Source organism: Phoenix dactylifera, unplaced genomic scaffold (genome assembly GCF_009389715.1).
Source record: "Phoenix dactylifera cultivar Barhee BC4 unplaced genomic scaffold, palm_55x_up_171113_PBpolish2nd_filt_p 000381F, whole genome shotgun sequence".
NCBI lineage: Eukaryota > Viridiplantae > Streptophyta > Magnoliopsida > Arecales > Arecaceae > Phoenix > Phoenix dactylifera.
The window spans coordinates 323561-333758 of record NW_024067828.1 but is presented as its reverse complement, the minus strand read 5'-3'; the positions used below and the strand labels follow the sequence as shown (position 1 = coordinate 333758).

The 10198-nt window shown below is 42.5% G+C and overlaps 1 long non-coding RNA gene across 1 annotated transcript; it reads left to right on the top strand.

Moving 5' to 3' along the window:
• The first annotated feature begins 1816 nt into the window (after positions 1 to 1816).
• LOC103717259 lies at positions 1817 to 3278 on the top strand. The gene is made up of 2 exons (XR_605647.3): positions 1817 to 1897; positions 2752 to 3278. It is a non-coding gene; the product is annotated as an uncharacterized LOC103717259 (long non-coding RNA).
• The last annotated feature ends 6920 nt before the right edge of the window (positions 3279 to 10198 follow it).

Genomic DNA, 10198 nt, shown 5'->3' with positions numbered 1-10198 from the left:
GCAAACCAGAATGATATCAAATTGAAACGGTTGGAATTATGTCCTAAATCCAATTAATTGTTGATTGTAAATGTATTTGAATCAATAACATGGTATTTATTCATCACCAGAACATCTTCACAAACTTCGATGTGATGAAGTCCTTAGGACTGCTTTGTGTAATAAAATATGATTTTGTCACACAGGTCCTTAAATATTTATGACCGTATGATATACTATTAATAGGACGATAGTATTATCGGACGTAGGTCATTGTATATCATATTTATTGGTTGTCTTCCAAACCAAAGAGCATAGAGATACTAGTATGGTATACAGGTGAATGGTAGTGTACGTTCACTGAACGTGACCAATTGACGGACTCTCTCTTGTCAAGAGTTGTTCCGAGTGGATATGGGTATATGTATCCTTTAAACCTAAGATTGCAACCGGTGGCTTGCAAGCAACTCACTGTACTTTGGTGCCGGACTACCTAGATTTCTAATCCAGCGACGGAAGGTTTTTAGATCCAGTCAAGTACTTGTGGTAGTCAGTTGCAGATCAAGATGGGATTGACCTTCCTTAGGAATAAGGGTGAATGCCTTGTGTTTTCAATTAAGTAGTACCCTGGTCAGAAAAAGTCAAATCTCTATCACTTGACTTATTGAATTGAAACATATTTCCGGATTGATCGTTTCAGGGTAGACAGACTCTGAACCCACCCTAGACATTTTCTGGTCAAGAGGATGAATTATGCGGTAACCATAGTCCAAAAAGTTCTAGAATATTGCTTTGCATCTATTCGGCCTATCCGGTCGTCGGGTCCTATTGCTGGATGGTTATTTCGATTAGTGCAGAAAGTGTTCTTGTACTACCGGCTTAGGTTCGAACCTGTGAGGTCACACGCTTAGAAGTTTCTGAATTGATCAAATGGCTGATTGACGATTGAGAATCGTTTAGAGGTAAAATAGTCAATGTGATTGACTGATTGCCCTAAGCAATTGTTGCTTGGAGAAGTTAATTGGTGATTGGATCACTGATTAGACTCAATTTGATTGAGTAATAGAGATTGGGCTTGACCAAATTCAAATATGATTTGAAATTGGTAAAATCGTAATTGACACCAAAATTGGTTTGGTAAAAATGTCTAATTTGCCCCAACCAAATCAGATTTGGCTTGAGTCAAATTGGATTGAAATCAATTATGATCCTAGTATGACTAGGACTCCCTTCCCTTTGTGGGACCCACATCCTGCATTTGTGGGACCCACATCCTGCATTTGTGGGACCCACACTACTGTATTTATGGGACCCACATACTATATGTGGGACCCACATCCTGCATTTATGGGACCCACATACTGTATGTGGGATCCACATCCCGATCGTCCGCTCTTAAGCATATTCTTGCTTGCATGTGTGACATGTGGCGGGCCTAGACACCCCACACTCCTCCTGATGTCATCCATGACCTCATCTGCCTCATGAGGTCATCCATGACATCGCCCTCTAGGCCATCTCACCCCTTTGCATGCATGACACGTGGTGGAGCAGGACACCTCTTTTTCTTGCATGTGTGACATGTGTCCTGGCAGGACACCTCATCAGACACCTCATAGGGACACCTCCCTTTTTGGCCTATAAATAGGCCACCCCTCTTCCTTGTTCTTGACATCAAAGAACACCAGAGAAAGAGAGTGAGAGGAGAGAGAAGCTCTGAAGGTGAAAGCCCAAGAAGGAGTTCTTGAGCTATGAAGGTCCATCTTCTTCCTTCTTCTCCCTTTCAGCCAACCTTCTGCCTCCCTGCGAGCTAGCACTCCCCGAAAAGCTGATCATTCTGGAGCTTCGCGTGGACGAGTCATCGAGGCCGGACGCTTGTGCGACTGCGAAGCATCCTTGAAAGAACCCCCTTCTAAAGGTAAGAGATCTGATCTCTTTTACGGTTGAGATATGATCTCAATCTTCAAATCACAAGAAGTTGTGATTTATGCATATTTATTTGAATCACACAATTCTCGGAATCTGAGAGCTTTGTGATATTTGGTATCAAAGCAAAGGATTGGTGGAGACTATCCGATTCTCGGAAACTCTTACGCGTGATCGTGTGACGAAGCGTGGCTCTCCACCCGGGGGCTCATGTGATAAGTGCTTTGATAGGCACGCGCGGGTGTCACCCTATGTATTGGGACCGAGCCCGAAACACATGTGATGTGCAGTTGAAGACTGTCTTCGACTGGTACCAGAGTCAAAATATCTAAAATATCAAGCATATTTTGGGTTAAAATGTTTAACCCGTTCTTTCCGCATAAAATTTTTTGAAATTCTGCTTAGTTCTCTGCACGCATACTGTCAGAAACATTAATAAATAAATTTCCATTAGCAAGTGGTGTCTTAGGCCATGAATATCTTTCTAATAGAAGAATAAAACTTTTTATTCTTATTTGGTCTCCTAGTCGAAAATAATAAAAAGAACTTCTTAATTAAGCCAAGCATTTTCATTGCAGCATCATTGGACTCTGACTCTGTTTGACGTTGCTTTTTAGAGGACCAAAAATTACTTCTTAGAGGGTCAAAAGCTTTTTTGGGTGATTTTGAGATATTTGATAAAAATTTTAAAACAACTTTTTGACTTTTCCAAAAGCTCAAAAGGCTCTACTGGAGAGCTTTTAGTGCAAATTGGAGCCCATCTTGATGATACTGTTTGAGTGCAGCTCCCAAAATTTTTTTGTGCTGAGTCTGATATCTTTGCTTAGTCAGCTTCTGATATACCAGGTATAGACCCAAAGGTTATCATCCACAGGCTAAGTGTGGACCCTACTCACTAGCCGATTCGGCAGAAGAAAAGAAGTTTCGCTCATGAAAGGCACACGACGATTGAGGAGGAGGTAAGTAAGAAGATTGAGAAAACTTCCTTTTGTTCTCTAATAACTATAGTGACTGAGGCATCGAAGAGTCCCCTACCGAGATACGTTCCGACCAGAAGATTTCTTTGCTCTATGTTGTTTTAGGTTGGAATGCTGCTTATGGGGACATCAGCTAGGCCACCATTTTATTTGCATGTTTATTTTATTATTTTATTTCTGGGCTTATTTGTATTTTAGGACTTATTTGTGGTTTATTTTATTTCTGGGCTTATTTGCATTTTAGGGTTTATTTGTGGTTTATGTGTGTTATTTGTGGGCTTATTAGGATTTATTTCTGTGTAAGGGGGTTTATGCAAATTGTGTATTTGGGCCCTATATATAAGGAACTATTTTCATGATGAGGTTTTTAATGAAGGTTTAACAATTTCTTCCCTACGTCTTTCCCTCCTCCCTTCCTCCTTCTCTTCTCCCTCTTCTTTTCCTCTTCCTCCTTCTCTTCTCCATCTTTTTCCGTTTCCATCTTACAGCTATAATGTACAGTAGTAATCCCAAAAGTACATCATCACCACCGTAGTCATCCTTCCCGGATCTGGTTCAGCATCAGCTTGGTATCAGAGCAAATCAGTTTTGCTTCTATTGCCAAAGCCCGATCCAACAATAGTCTTCCTTTTCCTCGGTTCCCACCAACAACAAGAACAGGGCCCCTCCTTCTGTCAATTCCGCTCACCAGAAAAGGGGTCTCTCGCTCTCTCGATTCTCACAAGAAGGGACAGAGGGGAACAACCCCTGGCTCACCGGGCCTCTCTCGGTTCCTTCTTCTTTCCCTCTGTCAGCTTCACAAAAAAAAAAGAAGAACGAAGAGAACTCTGCGGCTGGTCTTCCCCGTCCACCTGTCATCACGCCCGACACCACCATCAACCGCGGTACCCTCGTCGTGTTCCACCTCCCTTGCTTCAACACCGGCGGCCGCATCGCCTTCCACAGAAAACCCCGCCGATGTATGGTGGAGCAGCGCCGAATCCCCGGATTCCGGTTGGTGCACGAGCTCTACGGGGTACCCCGACCACGGACACCAGAGCGTGCTGACGGGCCATGAGTGAATCCCGCTGCCGGAAAGAAGAAGAGCGTCGCCGCTCTATTATCAGCCCTATCCCTCGAAACTGTCGACGCACCCGCCGACCACTGCACACAGGAGAAATCCGGCCGCCACCACGTTCGGCCGCCGCCTGTCGCCGCCGACCACGGAGCTACGGCCACGAACTCCATCGCCAAACCGTTCAGCCGTTCCGCAACCACCGCCGAAGCGACCGGATCGTCCTCCCATTTCGGTCGGGAGGTTGAAGACGAGTGGTAACGGGTAAGTTCTAAACCCGTTACCCCCAAAACCTGGTAGCCCGGGTCCAAAATCCAACAAGTTAAAAAAAAAAATATTTTGCACGGGACCTGCACGTGCTCAACTTCACGGTTATCGGAGCAGGTTGCAACCGAAAACCCGAGCCCGTTAACTCGAAAAAAAAGAAGCTTACCTCTATTTCTGCCGAAAGGAAACCCAAGGGGTTTCCGCCGCCGTCGCCGTCACTGCCGTGGCCGTCTTCGCTCCTCCGCAGTTGCGCCACCGCCACTGTGCCGCTCCGTCTTCGCCGCCTCCGCCCGAGCCGCTTCCTGTCGCCGCCGAGATCCGCAATCGCCCGAGGCCGTCTTCTCCCTCCCCACCGAGCCATGCCGCCTCGCCGTCGCCGTCCCGTCGCTCCCGCGACCGCCCGATTGCCACCACCGCCGCCTCATCGCCCCTCCTTGCTTCGCCGCTGCCCGCCCCTCCTCTGCTCGCACACCACCACTTCACCGCCTTTCCACCCCCAATTCCCCCCCCCCCTTTCTTTTCATCGAGGGTTTCAACATTGAACCCTTCCCCCCCCCCTCTTCCTTCACGGGCCGACTCCACGTGCCCTACCACCCTCCTTTCTCATCGGGCCCAAACAACATTGCACACCCTCAGGGCCCACCCTCACTCCGGCCCGCCCACCCTGCTTTCTCTGTGCGGGCCCCTGACCCGCAGGCCTTTTGGGCCCAATTTCCTCTCTTCCGCAAGCCCAACTAAGTTGCTGTGATCAGATCCAATTGGAGCCGTTTCGAGAGTCCATCAGCTGCAACCATGCCCCGATCGTCGCCCCTGTCCACGAGTACATGATTCTGTTTAACTGCATCCACCACAGGTAACAGGTTCTTCTTTCTTTTGGACTTGTTTATCTAATTATGTTCTAGTTCTCTTGCATGACAGTCCTATTTTGAAAACTTACTTTCCTATCAAACTGCAAAACCTAGAACATCTACTACCACACCCATCTTACTTACCCTTTAACTCTAGATATTAAATTAGCACACCTTAGCAACAGGATAATTCTTGGCATCCGTCGATCAGATTACTTTAGGATTAGAACGACTGTAATACGTGTTTGCAACCTAACTTCTTATAGTGACTAATTTCCTACTTTAATTCTGAAATAACCAAAGTACAAATTAGTAACATTTAATTTTAAGTTATTTTTGTGAAAATTTGCTGATTTCCGAATTCATAGTAGGTTGCATTAGTAGGTTGTCCTGCATTGCATTTGGTAAGGATTCATTAGTAGCGCTGCATGTCACATCACCAACTAGAGTAGTTCCCCTATTGGAGGAGTTTCACTCTGTTTTTCCTAAGGATCTTCCAGATACACTCCCTTCGATGCGTGATATCCAACACGTAATTGATCTCATTCCTGGAGCATCTTTGCCAAATCTTCCCCATCATAGGCTAAACCCAAACGAGCACACTGAACTGAAACGTCAAGTTGACGAACTCTTTACTCGAGGATATATTCGTGAGAGTTTGAGTCCCTGTGCTGTACCTGCACTCCTCACTCATAAGAAAGATGGCTCTTGAAGGATGTGCGTCGATAGCCATGCTATCAATAAAATCATAGTTAAGTATCGTTTTTCCATTCTCAAGCTGGACAACCTTTTGGACTATATATCTGGTGCTACAGTTTTTTCCAAGATCGACCTAAAGAGTGGGTACCACCAGATTCGGATTCGTCCTGGGGATGAATGGAAAACTGCCTTTAAAACCAAAGATGGACTCCACGAATGGCTAGTAATGCCTTTCGGATTAACAAATACTCCTAGTACTTTTATGAGGGTGATGACATAGATCTTTCAACCTTTCTTGAATAAATTTGTCGTTGTATATTTTGATGATATCCTCATCTATAGTCAAACTCAAGAGCTCCATCTCTCATACTTAAGGCATGTTTGTGATGTCCTACGGAGAGAAAGCTTCTTTGCAAACCCTAAGAAGTGTGCCTTCCTGACTGATCACGTCACTTTCTTAGGGTTCATAGTGTCTTCCAAGGGTATCTCCGCTGATCCGAAAAAAGTAAGCGCGATAGTCGATTGGCCTGAGCCCAAGACCCTAGCAGAAGTACGTAGTTTTCATAGTCTGGCTACTTTCTATTGTCGTTTCATTAGAAATTTTAGTTCGATAATGTCTTCCATTACAGATTGCATGAAGAAAGGAGATTTTATCTGGACTAAGTCGGCATCCCAAGCATTTAAAGAAATTAAGCAAAGAATGACCGAAGCACCTGTCTTGCGCCTCCCCGATTTCACTAAGGTATTCGAGGTCGCATGTGATGCCTCTGGCGTTGGCATAGGTGGCGTGTTAAGCCAAGAAGGTCACCCTGTCGCGTTCTTTAGCGAAAAGTTAAGCGACAGCAGGTTGCGTTATTCCACCTATGATAAGGAATTCTATGCGGTAGTGCAAACTTTGCGACATTGACGACACTATTTGTTACCGCAAGAATTTATCCTGTATTCATACCATGAGGCTTTAAAGTATCTCAATTTCCAAAAAAAACTAAACCTTCGACACGGCCGATGGATTGAGTTTCTGCAAGCCTATACTTTTGTACTGAAACATAAAGCTGAAGTTGAGAACAAGGCTGCTGATGCGCTCAGTCGATGGATCTTCCTCCTATCCGTGATGAGCACTGAAGTAGTTGGGTTTGAAAGGATCAGGGAACAATATACCACCTGTCCCGATTTTAGTGATGTATACCTGACCCTACGAGATGGAGTAGAGAGAGACAAGATAATTTCTTTTTACAAGATGATTATCTCTTTCGCTCTGACCGATTGTGTATTCCTCGAACCTCATTGAGAGATTTCTTCATATGGAAAATACATGCTGGAGGACTGTCTGGGCATTTCGAGAGAGACAAAACCATTGAAATGGTGGAAAGACGTTTCTTTTGGCCGAGTCTCAAGAGAGATGTGGCCAAAATTGTCGGTCAGTGTTGCACATGTCAACTAGCCAAACAACGTAAACAGAACACTAGTCTTTACACTCCACTACCTGTTCCTGATTGTCCATAGCAAGATGTTAGCATGGATTTTGTGTTAGGGCTTCCACGTACCTCGACCAAACACGATTCCATTTTTGTAGTGGTGGACCGATTCTCTAAAATGGCTCATTTTCTTCCATGTTCTAAGACTTCCGATGCTTCTAGGATTGCGAAACTCTATTTCGACGAAATCGTTAGACTCCATGGCCTCCCAAAATCTAGTGTGTCCGATAGGGATGTTAAATTTATGAGCTATTTTTGGAAAATTTTTTAGCACATGATGGGTACCAAATTAAAATTTTCCTCTACCTATCATCCCCAAACTAATGGTCAGACAGAAGTTGTCAACCGAAGTCTAGGGAATCTTTTAAGATGTCTGGTAGGTGAGCATGCTAGGACTTGGGATCTCGTGTTACCAACCGCCAAGTTTGCATATAATAGTTAGGTCAATAGGACCTTAGGCATGAGTCCTTTCGAAGTGGTGAATGGATATAAACCTAGGCAACCCATAAACTTGATTTCCATATCTCATCAACATAAAGTCTCTGAGTCTGCACAATCATTTGCTTCACACATGCATTCGTTGCATCAGGAGATCAGCAAACATATTCACTCTAATAACTTAAAATATAAATTCCTTGCTGATTTGCACAGACGTTATAAAGAATTGAATGTAGGCGATTATGTCATGGTAAGAATTAGACCTGAACGACTCCCTTTGGGAACGTTCAAAAAGTTACAATCTTGTAGTGCGGGACCATTCAAAGTTTTAAAGAAAATCAGTTCGAATGCTTATGTTGTAGATCTTCCTGAAGACTATGGGATTAGTGCGACATTTAATATTGAAGATTTAGTCCCATACAAGAAGTCCACATTCATTCCTTCTGATCCTTTTGTTGATACACCCGTTGTTGTTGATCAACCTGACCCAGCACCTGCTATTGAGCCTCCACCTCCAAATTTTCATGCACGCAGAGAATACATAGAACATATATTAGATGAGCAGGTTATTTCTACCAAGAGAGGAAGCTACCAATGTTACCTTGTTCGGTGGAAAGGTCGACTCGAATCAGATGTGACGTGGATTTCGCGAGCCGAGTTGCAGCGCTTTGACCCTGATCTTCTGGAGCAGTACGATAGCCGGCCAGATCTGCACTCGACGGGGTTGAGTTTTTTCCACCTGGGAGGAGTTGATGGGGACATCAGCTAGGCCACCATTTTATTTGCATGTTTATTTTATTATTTTATTTCTGGGCTTATTTGTATTTTAGGACTTATTTGTGGTTTATTTTATTTCTGGGCTTATTTGCATTTTAGGGTTTATTTGTGGTTTATTTGTGTTATTTGTGGGCTTATTAGGATTTATTTCTGTGTAAGGGGGTTTATGCAAATTGTGTATTTGGGCCCTATATATAGGGAACTATTTTCATGATGAGGTTTTTAATGAAGGTTAAACAATTTCTTCCCCACGTTTTTCCCTCCTCCCTTCCTCCTTCTCTTCTCCCTCTTCTTTTCCTCTTCCTCCTTCTCTTCTCCATCTGTTCCTGTTTCCATCTTACAGCTATAACATACAGTAGTAATCCCAAAAGTACATCATCACCACCGCAGTCATCCTTCCCGGATTTGGTTCGGCATCAGCTGTCATCTGGTGAGGATCTCAGCTGTAATGACCAAGCGCCGCTCATCTTCTCCAATCTCGACCAAAAAAGTTGACCATCGAGCTCTCCAGCATTGCCATGCTTTTCGCCGTGGCGCATGAGGCCAGTCAGTTCTCAGTTGCAATACTACGCTATTTAGGAATTTGAGCAGATCTATAACTTTTTTTCCCCCAATCAACACCAATCCAAATATTTCAATTATGAACTGAATAAATGGATGAGTACGATAAGGGCATTGACTTGGATTATTTAAACAATTTCATATATATCATGAAATGGAAACGCTGCTGAATCTGCACATGTAGATATTTGACATAACATTTATCATATATTTTGTTATTCTTTAAGAGCCTTTATTTGAATTAATCTAGAATAGTTTTGGTCATTTATATGAGGATGACCAAAGACTTCTACTATTTATTTTTAGGGTTTTTCTGCATGAATACCCTCCTAAATATCGGATTTTGCATGAATATCCTTCCAAAATTGATATTTGCATATATACTCTCGTAAAACACTTGTTTTGCTATTCTATCCTTTTTTTATTTTTGTTTTTGCATATGTACCCATGCTATCTAACGACGTTAAAAAATTAATGGTTTCAAATTAAAATGACCAGAATACCTTTAATGGGTAGACATGCAAATAGATCGCGATCTCGATAATAGAGAAAAAAGACAAGGACAATAGCATAATTTTATTTTTAATTAATATAAATATGATTTTTCTTAACACCGTTAGAATAACCGTTATATTACGGGCATTTGTACAATAACAGAGTTTTACGACGGTATACATACAAATATTAATTTTGGAAGGGTATTTATGCAAAATTTGATATTTAGAAGGGTATTCATGCAAAAAATCCTTATTTTTAAGAGTAGCATGTATAACGGAGCCATCTAACCGCTATTTGTCATACAAAATCTGACTTTTGAGAATTTTTATATTACAATAATTGATAAACATTATAATGAACATTTTATAACTGACAATAAAAATAGCAGTCATATTTTCAAGATCACTATTCACTGCTCAAGAGGGGCTCCATACTTATTGCACATAGTTCATGTCTGCTAGATATTTGGACTTTTACACTGCACCTACAAGGTTCGATGTATCTGATACATGCACACAACCAATCAAGCCCAGAAAAGCAAGTATTGAATCTATACAATTTGAATATAAAAAATCACTATTTAATTGATAAAAAATAGTATAATTCATGTTATTCAATCAAGTCGAAAGTTTATGTTTAAATAATATAATTTGCATCGTCATGGGATTGGCCATTGAAAAGTCTACTTTAAAAAGACAT